The following is a 12,719-nucleotide window of genomic DNA, read 5'->3' on the forward strand; positions in this document are numbered from 1 at the left end:
TAATTTTTGTTCAATCTAACTTGGACGAACGTATTCCCCCCGGCTCAATCTAACTAAATTGTAGTTTGTTCGATAAACAGCGTAGCTTTGTAACATGTTTAGTTTAGTTCATTTATAATTTTCTTTGCAAAAGCAATGCTTCATTCTTTCTTGGAAAAGTTGTGATATTGTGATGCTCTTGGTTTCAATTTTATTCTGATGGAGTGTGTTGTGTGCTATTATATTGCATGACTCTGACCTATTTGAATTATTGTATTACAGTTCGTTTGAGTACACTACAGTTGACTTTTTGTTTATAAATTTGTTATACTATTTCTCCATGTAGCAATTCGTATTTTGGGTGTCCATTAATTTTGTTTGTTTTATTCTTTTGCATGACAATTCGTTGGAGTCCAAATGGGCTCTTTGCATTCCCTAATGGGCCAATCAGGCCCATCCATTGAATCAAGTCTGGAAGTGAGTCCAAGGTTCCAATGCATACGAATACAAGGATTCAAGAGAGGAGGAATGGGTTAAAATCCCATCTTCGAAGCGACAAAGGGACTAAAAAGTCTCCCTTTTGTTCATTCGCTCATATTTTTTACTTGTCGTCTTTATCTATCTTATTTATTTTATTTATGGGATTATTCATGTATTTTGAGCCACGAAGCCAAAGTTGTATCTAATAAAGGTGGAGCAAGACTCGAGCCAAAGACCCAAAAAATAGTTTAGGATAGGTGAAATGGGTCGGAAGCCCAACTAGACTAGGACAGGTCTCGTTGATTTGGGCCCAATGGTCTAAATCCTTTAATTTCTCCTCCCTTCCCCTTTTATGTGTTTATTTGTTCATTAATTTTGTTTAGAATTAGTTAAAATCCCTACTAAGTCGCCTAAATCTATTTTACACGTCTTTAAAAAATCAAATCACTATTTCAACAAATTAATCTTTTCAGAATTTAATCAAAAGATATTTTCAAATAGTCTGAATAACCGCAAGTTAGTGGACGTTTTATGTGCCTAACACCTTTCTAAAATGTTAAGAGGAACCACTTACTCAGAATCTCTAACATAAAATGATTTTCCTATTTTGAATCGTTTTAAGTAACTCTCTAAAGGTTTCTTAATTCCTTTTCAAAATTAAGTGGTGACTCTCTCTCAAAAGTCAAAATTTCCGTAAAAACAGCTGCATCCTTCAATCTATAGGATGCTAACTCTCCACTCTCCTTCTCAAAAATATGCATAATCTGGATGACCATCTTCACCTTATCTAAATAAAGTTGTGGGTCCTCACCTGCTTTTGACCAAAAGAATTTTGGAGGATTCATCCTCATAAAGTTTCTGATTCTAGCTGCTGCTAAATCCCCATTCTGCTGAAGTAGGACTATAGCCAGTTCTGATGGTTGCCCTGAACATTAACGGTCACTGCCTGGGCTAATGCCTAAAAGGCACCCTAAATTCAACATGGGATACATTCTCATTTAGAAGATCGGCGGGCGGGGGTGGCTAGTTATTATTTCAATGGGCGTTAGCTCGATGAGGAGGCATATTCAACTGTCACGTAAGAGCATGAGTTAAAAGCAGGTAGAAATACTATAAGCACGATAGATCATGAAAGAAAGAGATGATTTCCTAAAAATATCTCATAGCCTCTTTCTCATAAATGTAGCGCACTTCACACCCATGATCAAGACTCTACGTAACGCGGCTTTTCTGACTCCCTGGGACTCTTATAAATCTTAGGCTCTGATACCAAGTTTGTAATGCCCTAAAATCTGAACCTGAGACATCACATGGCGCTTAAGACTACGAGTAGCCTTAAGCTAACTTATATTCCTGTTACTAAATCTGAATCACGTAATAAAGGAAATATAGACATAGAAGTCTTACTAAATACAGAAAACTGTCTGAATATAATATCTGAAACAATGCCTAAAATCTCAAGACTAGATAAGATGAATCAAAACTAGCAGACTGACAAGTCTCTACTACTAATAACTAGAGAGTCACTGGGACAAACCCCAGCTAACTCAAACTGTCTAAAAAGAATACTAAATTATATAAACTGATAAGCTGCAAAATCTAAATGAATAAGTCCTCAAACTATGAGGACTCACCAGCTGTCGGATGTAGATGGAGATGCTCGAACAACTCACGCTGTTGATACTGAGTACCTGAACCAATATTATGAGATAATGCAGCACATAGACGTATATGTAGGTTAGTACTTTGAGGATGTACTGAGTATATGGGGGTGAAATGCATAAGTAAAACATCATCTAATCATCATAATTTATAAAACAATACATCCTAAATGTAAATGACTCGCATAAGCTGGAATATCTAAAAACTGAAATCTAAAATAATCAGAAGCAAATCATACTTTATAAGTCTAGTGAGTCATAACATTTAGTTCTAAAAGTTGTGCTAATACTCTGATTTTAAATCATACTGTCTAAGTGCAGAAAGGACTCACTTCTATGTCTGAAACCTGAAAGTTAAAATATATAACCGTTATCTTTCTGTAAAGCATAATCTAAATAAATTCGTAAGCCTTAACACTTAGTTTTTCTAACACTTTTCTGTAAATTTTTTACTTTAACTAGCAAGGAGGTTCTCTTAACCAACATAAACCATGTGAGCTAACAAGGAGTCCAACGTCTCATCCTCCTAAGGAGGAAACCACACGTTAGGGAGAGATGCCATACTCTTGCCAGGGAGTATAACCTACTATCTATATGATCAATCACAAGCTAAAACTATTATCCATGTAGAAATGGGAAAAATCTGATAATCTGTACCTACGTTGGCTACGTAGTTCTGTGGAAGAAAGGGCACGCTAATGCCACACTTCCTGCTCGATGCTAAATACTACTCCCTTTTAAATTTGTATTCTCATTCTGTTGGAAATCCACTTTAAAAACTAGCATAAGGGTTTATTCTGAAACTAATTATGCCTTTATCTAATTAAATCTGTAAATAAAGTTGATCTGGATTTTGTAATAATTAATAAAGTTGTAAAGTGGATTCCATAGCTAAACTGAGGATCAAAAGATCAAAGCTTTACTGAGAATCTGTAAATTAACTAACATAGGATGTCTAAAGCATCATCTTTCTTGAAATATCAACATATAAACTTGGGCTTAGTAACCCATGCATCAAACTCATGTCAAAACATCATAATAATCATGCTTGATAATGAAAATAATGATAATTCATCTCAAAATCTAGAAATTACTGCAATAGGCATGAAAATATGAAAATAGACATACAATTCATCTTCTAAAACACTTGAAATCTCATAATCTTGCAATTAGCAATAATGGGTATAAACCCTAATTTAAATCTCATGAATATTTATTTAAAATCATATGAATTTGTAAGTAAAATTTAGTTTTGGGTACAAGGATAAAAGAGGATCCTTGCTCATAAACCCCACATATCTTGATAGATGATTAGATGAAGAAACCTTGAATTTTGATTTCCTATTTGAGTTCTTGGAGATGAGTTCTTGATTATCTTGTCTTGTAAATCCTCAATTTTAAGCTTTCTTGGAGAAACTATGCAGGATTTTGATTTCTTGGAGAAGAAGCTTTGGAGCTCTAGAGTTTTGCTTTGAGAGAGAATGGATAAAATTAGACATAAAGTGCCTTGAATATGTTTAATTCCTTGTTTTGAACGAATTGGAGCCTTGGGGATTGACCAAAATACCCCTTTTAATATTTAAACGAAACTGGAAAAACAACATTTTCCAAACTGGCAGGCCACCGTGATGCGCCACTATTGCGGTGGCTCACTGGGCTACTGGAAATTACAAATGGGAAATTGGACCTCTCCGTGATGCGTCAATATCGCGATGGTCCACTAAAAAATGACAATTATGAAATTATCCTTCACCGCATGCGGTGACTACCCAGTTGGCACACTACTTTGCTAAAAATGCCCTACTCCTTCACCGAGTATCGAAATTGGGCAAATTTGGTATCGATGGAAAGCTTATTCAATTTTTCACACAATGGAAGGTCTAAATCTAGAATAGTCTATATGAAATAAAATATATTCATTTTTGAAGCTCACCCTTAACATTCTAGGAAAAAATTTAAGCTAGAAAAATACGGGGTATTACACATACTAAATTAGCTCAATCTAATAAGGGGTAAAACCTAGTCTACCTCGGCGCTGAAGAAAGCTCAAAGATTTGCTAAATTACCATTTTTCTCTTTCGAGTAGATTTCGCAAGATGTCAAGCTATCAAAATCACATTATACACATCAATATGAGAATAACAATATCCATATTAACTATTGTGCTTTGAGTCCAAAAATCACCTAAAATGCCATGTGGGTCTCATTTACAAAAAAAAAATCACGTTTCTAAAGCCAACCCAACGTTCCCATATGCTCAAGAAATCACTACCCTCAAAAATAGATATAATTCGAGCTAATTTGGGGCTAAAATCAAGCCCCTAAGGTTTTCAAATATTAAAACAATAAATGGGAAATTTTACTATGAAAAGGGTGAAATCTTACCACAAATCAAAGGGGAATCACGATAATAGATATTAGCCAAGCCCCTAGATCACCCATAAGCCTCAAATCCAAGTTATCTCTCCATTTTAGGTTTTAGCCTCAAAAAATTAGGTGAAGAATGAGAAAAATAGGGCTAAAATGGGGTATTTATACCCTTACCAGGTCCTTGGGTCTCGCTATCACGACCCGTTGCTCGTGATTGCAATTCAAGGTATCAGAAAAGGATGTCGCGATCGCAATATTATCCCACCGCGATCGTTGTTTTGTTGGCCTGCCCAAGGAGTCGCGTTCTCAACTTGAAGTGTCATGATCGCGCCATTTACTGGTGCTGCAAAATCGCGATCAAGATACATGGTCCTTGATCGCCAAGTGCACCAGATCACAGCTAAGACTTGGAAAATTTCCAAGTCTCCGCCAAGCCCTCGGAATTCATCCAAAATCTCGTATATGCAAACAATCTATATAACCACACCAAATTTGATGTTTGGTTTCGACGGCAAAGTCAAAATTTCCATCCGAGGTTGTTTTGATGAAATTTGGTTCCCACACCCAATTTTTATTTTCTTAACTTTCCGACCAATAGGTCAAAATGAGCCCAGATGCCTCGGGACCCAAACCAAGTGTCCTCCTAGCCTAAAATCGATATATTGGAGCTGCTGGAATAGTCAGAATTTGCATTCGAGATTGTTTGACTGAATTTTTCACTCTTTGGCTATTTGAAACCAGCAAAGACTTCAAAACAAGGAATTGGCTTTAAAAACTAAACAAACTACCTAGTAACCGAATTGTCAGTTCCAACAAGTCATAAATGACTTGGAGCAGTTATGGAAAGGCTCTAAAGGTGAAAATAAGCGAAAATATAAAAATTAACCTGAAGGATCTTTACAAATATAGGGTGATGAAGAAAGTGCAGGTTAAGTAAACCAAAATGAAAAATGAAAAACAATGGATATCTATAAAAAGGAGATGTCGAAAGATATTTTTTTACGTACTGTTCTTTATTCCAAACATCAAAACTGAGTTTTTCATTTCATTTAAATTTTTCTTTCCTTCTTTGCATTTGGATCGAATTCAGAATTTCAATTAGTGAGTATTAATAAGAGGCAGAGCCAGAACTTCGCTAATAAAGAGGTTCAAAATATAAAGAAATAAATATATGATCAATAAATCAAGAGATTAAGCATCTACAATAACACATAAAAATAATTTTGACCTTCTATATTTCTTAATTTGTATCATGTTTTGTTTAGTCTTACATGTTCGTATTTGTCAAGATCCACTAATAGGCAAACCCGAGGCATGCATCTTAATTCTTTTGATCCATATATGTTTTCTTAAGAATTATGTATTTTGTCCGAGAGGACAATGGCTCAAAAAAATATGTGCATGATTTATTCATATTTTTAGCATATGCTAATTCAAAGGAATTTTATTTAGAAATTTTACGCGTGAAACAATTTTTTAGTTGAGAAAAATTTATTCGCAGTCACTGCAAAGTACTACATTCCCCCCTAAATAAGAAGGGAAACTCTAAAGCCGCAAGTTGCAACGTAGAAAGAAAATATGAAGAGAAATATTCAAGAAATGAATAATAGTCACTAGGATTTTAGTATAACATCTCTCTCTCACATCTACAATTAAAAAAATATATATTTTCTATCTTTTAACTCTTGTCACTTTATATAGACGAAAGGAAAATTAGTGAGGTATTGATCAGTAGCTATGAAAATCTTCTGATAAATCATGCACTGTTCATTTACTAGATAAATGGTCATTAATTTCATTTACTTTCCTTTCAAAGTACAAATGGATGAGCTGATGCAAAAACTTTTTTGACATATTTCGATTATTGTGCATTTTTGTTATGAGATTGTCAAAATATATTCACATATTTTTAGCAACATAAATTCTTCAGTCAATCAAATTGCAGTTCACTAGGATGTTGATTTTCTAACGTAACACTAAATAGATGGCGGCTGATTTTCAAATGGTGGTCGTCTAATACAGTTGCTATTATGACTAGTGCAAATAGAGGGATTGAATTTGAGATTGCTCACCAACCAACATTACATGGTTTGACGGTAGTTCTTATTTCGCCCGAGACTGGAGTTGATGAAGAAGCAGTGAAAGTAATACGGGAAGGAGGTTTGAATGTCACATTTCATCCACTGGATATCATCGATCATGCATCAATAGACGCATTTTCTGATTGGATTTAAAAAAACATATGGTGACTTAGATATACTGGTATTATTCTAATTTGTATTCTCTCTGTAAGTTTTTATTGTACACAGTTAAATTAGATTTCTATAATACACTACTATTATTTTATTTTTAATGGGTAAAATATATTTCTAAATGTTACTTATTATCTTCACAAAATTGGTATAATATGCTAATATTATTTAACTGGTGTTCTTCATTGTCAATTTTGTTTTCTTCTTCTATTATTTTTGGCAAATATGGATACTTTCAGCTAATGATATGGTATTATATGTATGCAGATCAACAATGCAGGAGTTAGTTTCAATGTTATGTTGGTATGAGAAATCCATAAAAAATGCTAAAATTGTCATTCAAACCAACTACATTGAGACCAAAAATATGACAAGCGATCATTCCTTTGATGAGGCCTTCTCCTTCTAGTGCTCGTATTGTTAGTGTGACCTCTTGATTGGAAAGAATTCATAGAAAAAAGAATGTAAGTATGAGCTTTTATTTTCCTTGCATTATTTTTGTATTGCAAAACTAAAAAAAATCAAGTTCTATCAAAGTTTTGTCCTGATTGCACTGCTACTAAATAATATGAAAGCGACAGAATTAATTCTCTAAAATTCATTTCAAGTTGAGCTAATATTCAAATGGCATTTTTTTCAAAATACAAATCATCTGCATTTTTTTAATGCAACTATAAAATTATGAATGCCAACTAGAAACAGTAGCTAGATGATGTGGACTCTCTAACAGAGGAGGACATTGATAATGCTATGAAAATATTCTTGGAACATGTAAAAGATGGGACACGGGAGTTAGGGGGTGAACTCAAAGTGTTCACTGACTATCAAATCTCGCAGTTAATAAATACACCAGGCTAATGTCAAGGATACTCGAATATCGTCCAAGAGGGTCATAAGATTTATATCAATTAATATTTCCCCGGTTGGATGAAACCGCTATGACTAGTTGGCTAGGTATGTATCTCCAGAAGAGGTCGCTAATACTACAGTCTGGCTTACTTTTCTTCATGAACAGTTTGTGAGTGGTACGTCTTTTGTTGAAAGATTTAAATAAAATTTTAAGGTCGACACTAAAAGGTCATTCCAGATAGCTTTATAGTCATTACATCATCATTTGTCTTTGTTGGCGTTGGAATATTTTGATAAGATTTATTGTTTAACTAGTTAAATAGTGGAGAAATTTATCAAGAATTGGAAGGATGAGCCCAAAGCAATAGCCTACTTTGTATCAATGTTATTTTCTAGTCAATAACTCTTGTTTTTGTGCATATATGTAAGTTCAGAAACATTAACATTGACAGACAGATGATTATAGGGGCATCATTTTATTACAACTAAGAGATGTTTATAGCAGTTGTTCTGGTAGGATTTAAATCATATATTGGCATTGTGAAGTTATTACATCACCATCTGTACAATTTAACCATGTTATTACACTACTTTTCAACTTATCACATCATATTACTTTGAAGAGATAACTAAATCAAACCTAATGAGTGTAAAAACTCTATCCAATGTCATTGTAACTCTCAGGTATAACATTGGAGTAGTTTATTTTTAGCAGAGTTTCTGTAGTGCTTGCTTTGGTCTTTTTATGAATCTAATTCAAGAAAATTGTACACCATATTTTTGGGCTCCAACCTTATAACTAAAATGGGCCATATATTCAAATCTTACCTGAAATGACCATCTTGTATATATTTAAGAAAAGCAATGTCATGCTTAACCCATCATACAAGGGCAAACAATATAAATCCCAATAGTTTAGAATTTAATTACAGAAAATCTTGACATTTTGCTTAATTACTGAAATTCTCAATTTTGGGACTATCGAGATACATAATACATCCAACAAAGATACATTTTCTCCTTTGGAAAGATACATAATTAGCTCCTAATATATTTTTTTCAATTTTGGGTCTGTCGAGATACATAATTAGCTTCCGATACATCCAATAAAGATACCTAATTAGTTGGACTTTTTGTAATTACTTTGTCAGGGTGGGGATTTGTGTAAATATGATAAGTTAAGGTGTATGTTTATTTTACTTTTCAATAATAAAATGATGAAAATACGTTGGACAACCTTGTTTACTCATTTATTTCCTTTCTTCACTTATTCTATCTATTTCTCGATGTATACCCCTTAAATTTAAAAATTGATTAGCCTTTGGTAACATCTTATTACTAATTTATAAAGAATTTGTTGGGGAAAACAAGAACTAAATGATGAAAGACAAGATAGTAGTAGAAGAATATCTTATTTTTGTTAGCTTCCCATATCGAAGTTATATATTTTAATAATGACAAACTAATTTATTGCTAATATACAGGATAAACCAAGAAGGACAATCAAGGCAAGAAAGATCATCATGAATATATATTTGAAATCCTGAATACGATATCTATAAAAGATCTCTCAAAGATTCCTTTAGATCCCAAAATACAAGGAAGCAAATCAACAAGATCTCAGAGCAACATGGAAAGGAAATCACGCCCTATCGTATCCGGCATCAATGGTAGTGATGAAAGGCAAGCATCCTAATATATACAGATATATCTGATATGGATGTATTTCCCTCAAACAAGGAGCCAAATCAAATGCTTGATTAAGAAGAAGTCCCTTGGGTTTCCTTTTGAAGCAGTATCAATCGGATGATATAAAAAAGAAAATTAAAGGCTCGAAGACCTATGCAACTTTACGAAAAATCTTAGTATGTCTCAATCTTAGTCTTAATAATGCTTTGTACTCTTTTGTTTACAATAGTTACAAAAGAAAGATCGAGTCAACTTAGTTATACCATTTGAGGCTATTTCACAAAATCTGAATATCAACATATGCTTCAGAACTTATTTTTGTATATCTGTACTTTGGCTCTATTTTGAAGGATTCAGAGAAAACTCTTGAAACCCAAGGGGACTGGAAGTAGGCACCACATTGGAGTTCCGAACCAGGATAAATTGTTATGTAATTACTTTATTTATTTACTTACTTATCTACCTAGTTAATCTTAACTTTGTTCTATTTAGTGTATCTGTTTGCACGTGAGTTGACTGTCAAGCCTGACCAGTCGACTCAAGAAAATTTTAATTCACCCCCACCCTTTTGATTTTCAATTGACATCAGAGCGGGTATCATAAATAGTATTGCTTAACCGCACGTGACCAAAGATCCAATGGCAAACTATTAGATTCTAGGAGCTCTCCTTAAAGACGGACGCTCTTTCACAAGACCTCCATACTTTAATGGACAACACTAATCCTATTGTAAGAACAGATTCAAAATCTTTGTTCAATCAAATGACTTCCAAGCATGGGTTGTCATGAAGAAGGGACTAAAGTCCATTCCAGAACTCAAATAAAAATAGAAGGACAAGGATTCAAGCAGTATTGATATGGAGAACTTTAAAAATTTTAAAGTCACTAACGAACAACAAAAGGTGATTCAAACTAATGCAAGATCTATAAGTTTACTCCTTTGTGCAGTTAGCAGATAAGAATACAACAAGATATCAACATGTGAAACCACAAAATAAATGTGGGACAAATTAGAAGTAGCCTATGAAGGAGCAGCCAAAGTCAAAAAGGCAAAAATCAGAGCTCTAGTAAATGAGTACGATCTCTTCAAAATGGAAGAAAATGAAAGTGTGGAATCAATGTTTGCTAGATTTAGTAAAATTGTCTGTGAACTGGAATCGTTAGGGATGATCTATCCACAAAGCCTACAATTCCAAAAGCTTGTTAGAAGCCTCCCAATAGCATGGAAAACCAAAGATGCCATTCTGGAGGACGTGGATCTCCATAATATGACCTATGACGAATTAAGAGGCAATCTTATTGCCTATGAATGAAATTATATCAACAGGTAAAAAGGAATAAAAGAAGAAACCACTGGCTTTTACTGTAGTAACAACTGGAGAAGAAAAATCTCTATAAGAGGCCAACGATGAGCGAATAGCTCTCATAAATCGAAGAGTAAGACAGATCTTGAAACAAATGCAGCAGAGACCCCAAGGAATCAAAAATAATGAATTCACAAGGAATGATGATCGTTGTTATTACTGTGAAAAGCCCGGTCACATTAAACAAAATTGTCCAAAATTGAGAAGAAGATCATCGAGAAGAAATAATAAATTAGGGGCATTGAGTGATGAAGATGAAACTGCAGAAGAGACAGAAGCGGCTAACATGTGCTTCATGAAAAAATGTGAATCAAGTGAGGTAAGACCCTACAATTGTCATAATTGCAACATTCTTGAAACAACTCTTGGACGAGCTTCAAAAAGTTATTGATGAATACAATAAACTTGCTCAAAAAAAGAAAAACTAGAAATCTCGATTAAAACAAAAGTTTGAAAAGGAACAAAAATTGGAAAGTTGAACTTAACGCATGTCAAATCAAAACTGACATAATTCAAGAAGAACTTGATGATGTAAAAATGCATTTAAAAAGAATTAGAAAATCACCAAGTCAAAGCTTCATAAGATCAAATTATCATAAAACAAACTCAAGTTCCTCATTAAGCTCGTTTGAGCCAGCCAAAACCTCTATATCTTTTTAAAAACCAGTCTGCTACACCTGTGGAAAGAAGGGGCACAAATCACACAACTGTAGACGAGAGTCTAAAGGTGTGTGGATTTGGAGATCTAAAGGAAGTAAATCTAACCCTCAAGGACCCAAAACCACTTGGGTACCTAAACAAAATTAATCTTTTTATTTTACAGGAACATATCCGCAAAAGCTATAGGAAAGAAATGCGGGACATCGACAGCAGATATTCCAGACACATGACTGGAAAGTAAGAAATTTTTTCTCTCCAAAGAAAATTGAACAAGGATTAGTTAGATTTGGTAATAATGCCAAAGGTGACGTCATTGAGTCGGCTCAATGAAGTTCAACTTCTCCTGCGAACTTTTTGAAGTATATATATCATGGATGGACTCAAACACAATCTACTGAGTAGTATTCAATTATGTGACACAGCATTAGGAGTCTCCTTCAAAGCTGAGAGTTGCTCCATCAAGCATGGAAAGAGAGAATTCTCTTATCGGTGAACGTGTTGACAACATTTACATTTTTAATGATCCCAACTTTGCTACTTTATCTTGTCTCAATGTGAAAACCAATGACATTTGGCTGTGGCACAGAAAGCTTGGGCATGCCAGGACGCATGCCATTGAAAAACTCTCCAAACTTGAACTGGTGAAAGGTCTTCCAAAGCTAAAGTTTGAAAAAGATCACCTATGTAATGTTTGTCAACTTGGTAAACAGACTTGAACATCATTTAAAGTCAAAGATATTGTCACTACCACCAAACCTCTTCAAATAATCCACATAGATCTATTTGGCCCCACTAAGACCATAAGTGTTAGTGGAAAAAGATATGTATTTGTTATCGTTGATGATTATTCTCATTTTACTTGGGTAATGTTTCTTGCTCATAAGCATGAAGCATGAAGCATTCACTAATTTTACTCATAAGAACCCTTCGCTCTCCATGATACATATGTACAAGTGTACTGAGGGGATTCTCATATACCCCGTAAGTATCATAAATGGTTGTCATTACCAATCTTCATATCGGCAAATATGAGTTTCCAATGTCTGTCCATTGGACTCACACCTTCATGTTTAGCTATCACATCCCACCATTATTGTCTAATTAAAGCCATTACCACAACCAAACCACCATTCCATTTATTTTTAACCAAGGACATAAGTAGTGGTATCGTCATACCGACTATAACTTGCAAGCAATATCCATAGCCATCCTTTTTTAGAAGAAAGGGATTCCCATGTACCCAAAAATTACATTGTTAGGTTAACTTGGGGGAGTCCCATGTACCCCACAAGTGATTATTATTATGTTTACTTATGGGATTCCTTTGTACCCCACAAGGCTTTCAATTAGACTAACCATAACCACCAAGACCTTACCATTTAACCATTCCAAACCATTTAAATCATTTATACCAT

General features: G+C 34.1%; 1 pseudogene; it reads left to right on the plus strand.

Moving 5' to 3' along the window:
- The first annotated feature begins 5,450 nt into the window (after positions 1–5,450).
- On the plus strand, positions 5,451–7,796 carry LOC107849106 (annotated as a pseudogene).
- Positions 7,797–12,719: the final 4,923 nt, after the last annotated feature.

This window comes from Capsicum annuum, chromosome 12 (genome assembly GCF_002878395.1).
Source record: "Capsicum annuum cultivar UCD-10X-F1 chromosome 12, UCD10Xv1.1, whole genome shotgun sequence".
Lineage (NCBI taxonomy): Eukaryota > Viridiplantae > Streptophyta > Magnoliopsida > Solanales > Solanaceae > Capsicum > Capsicum annuum.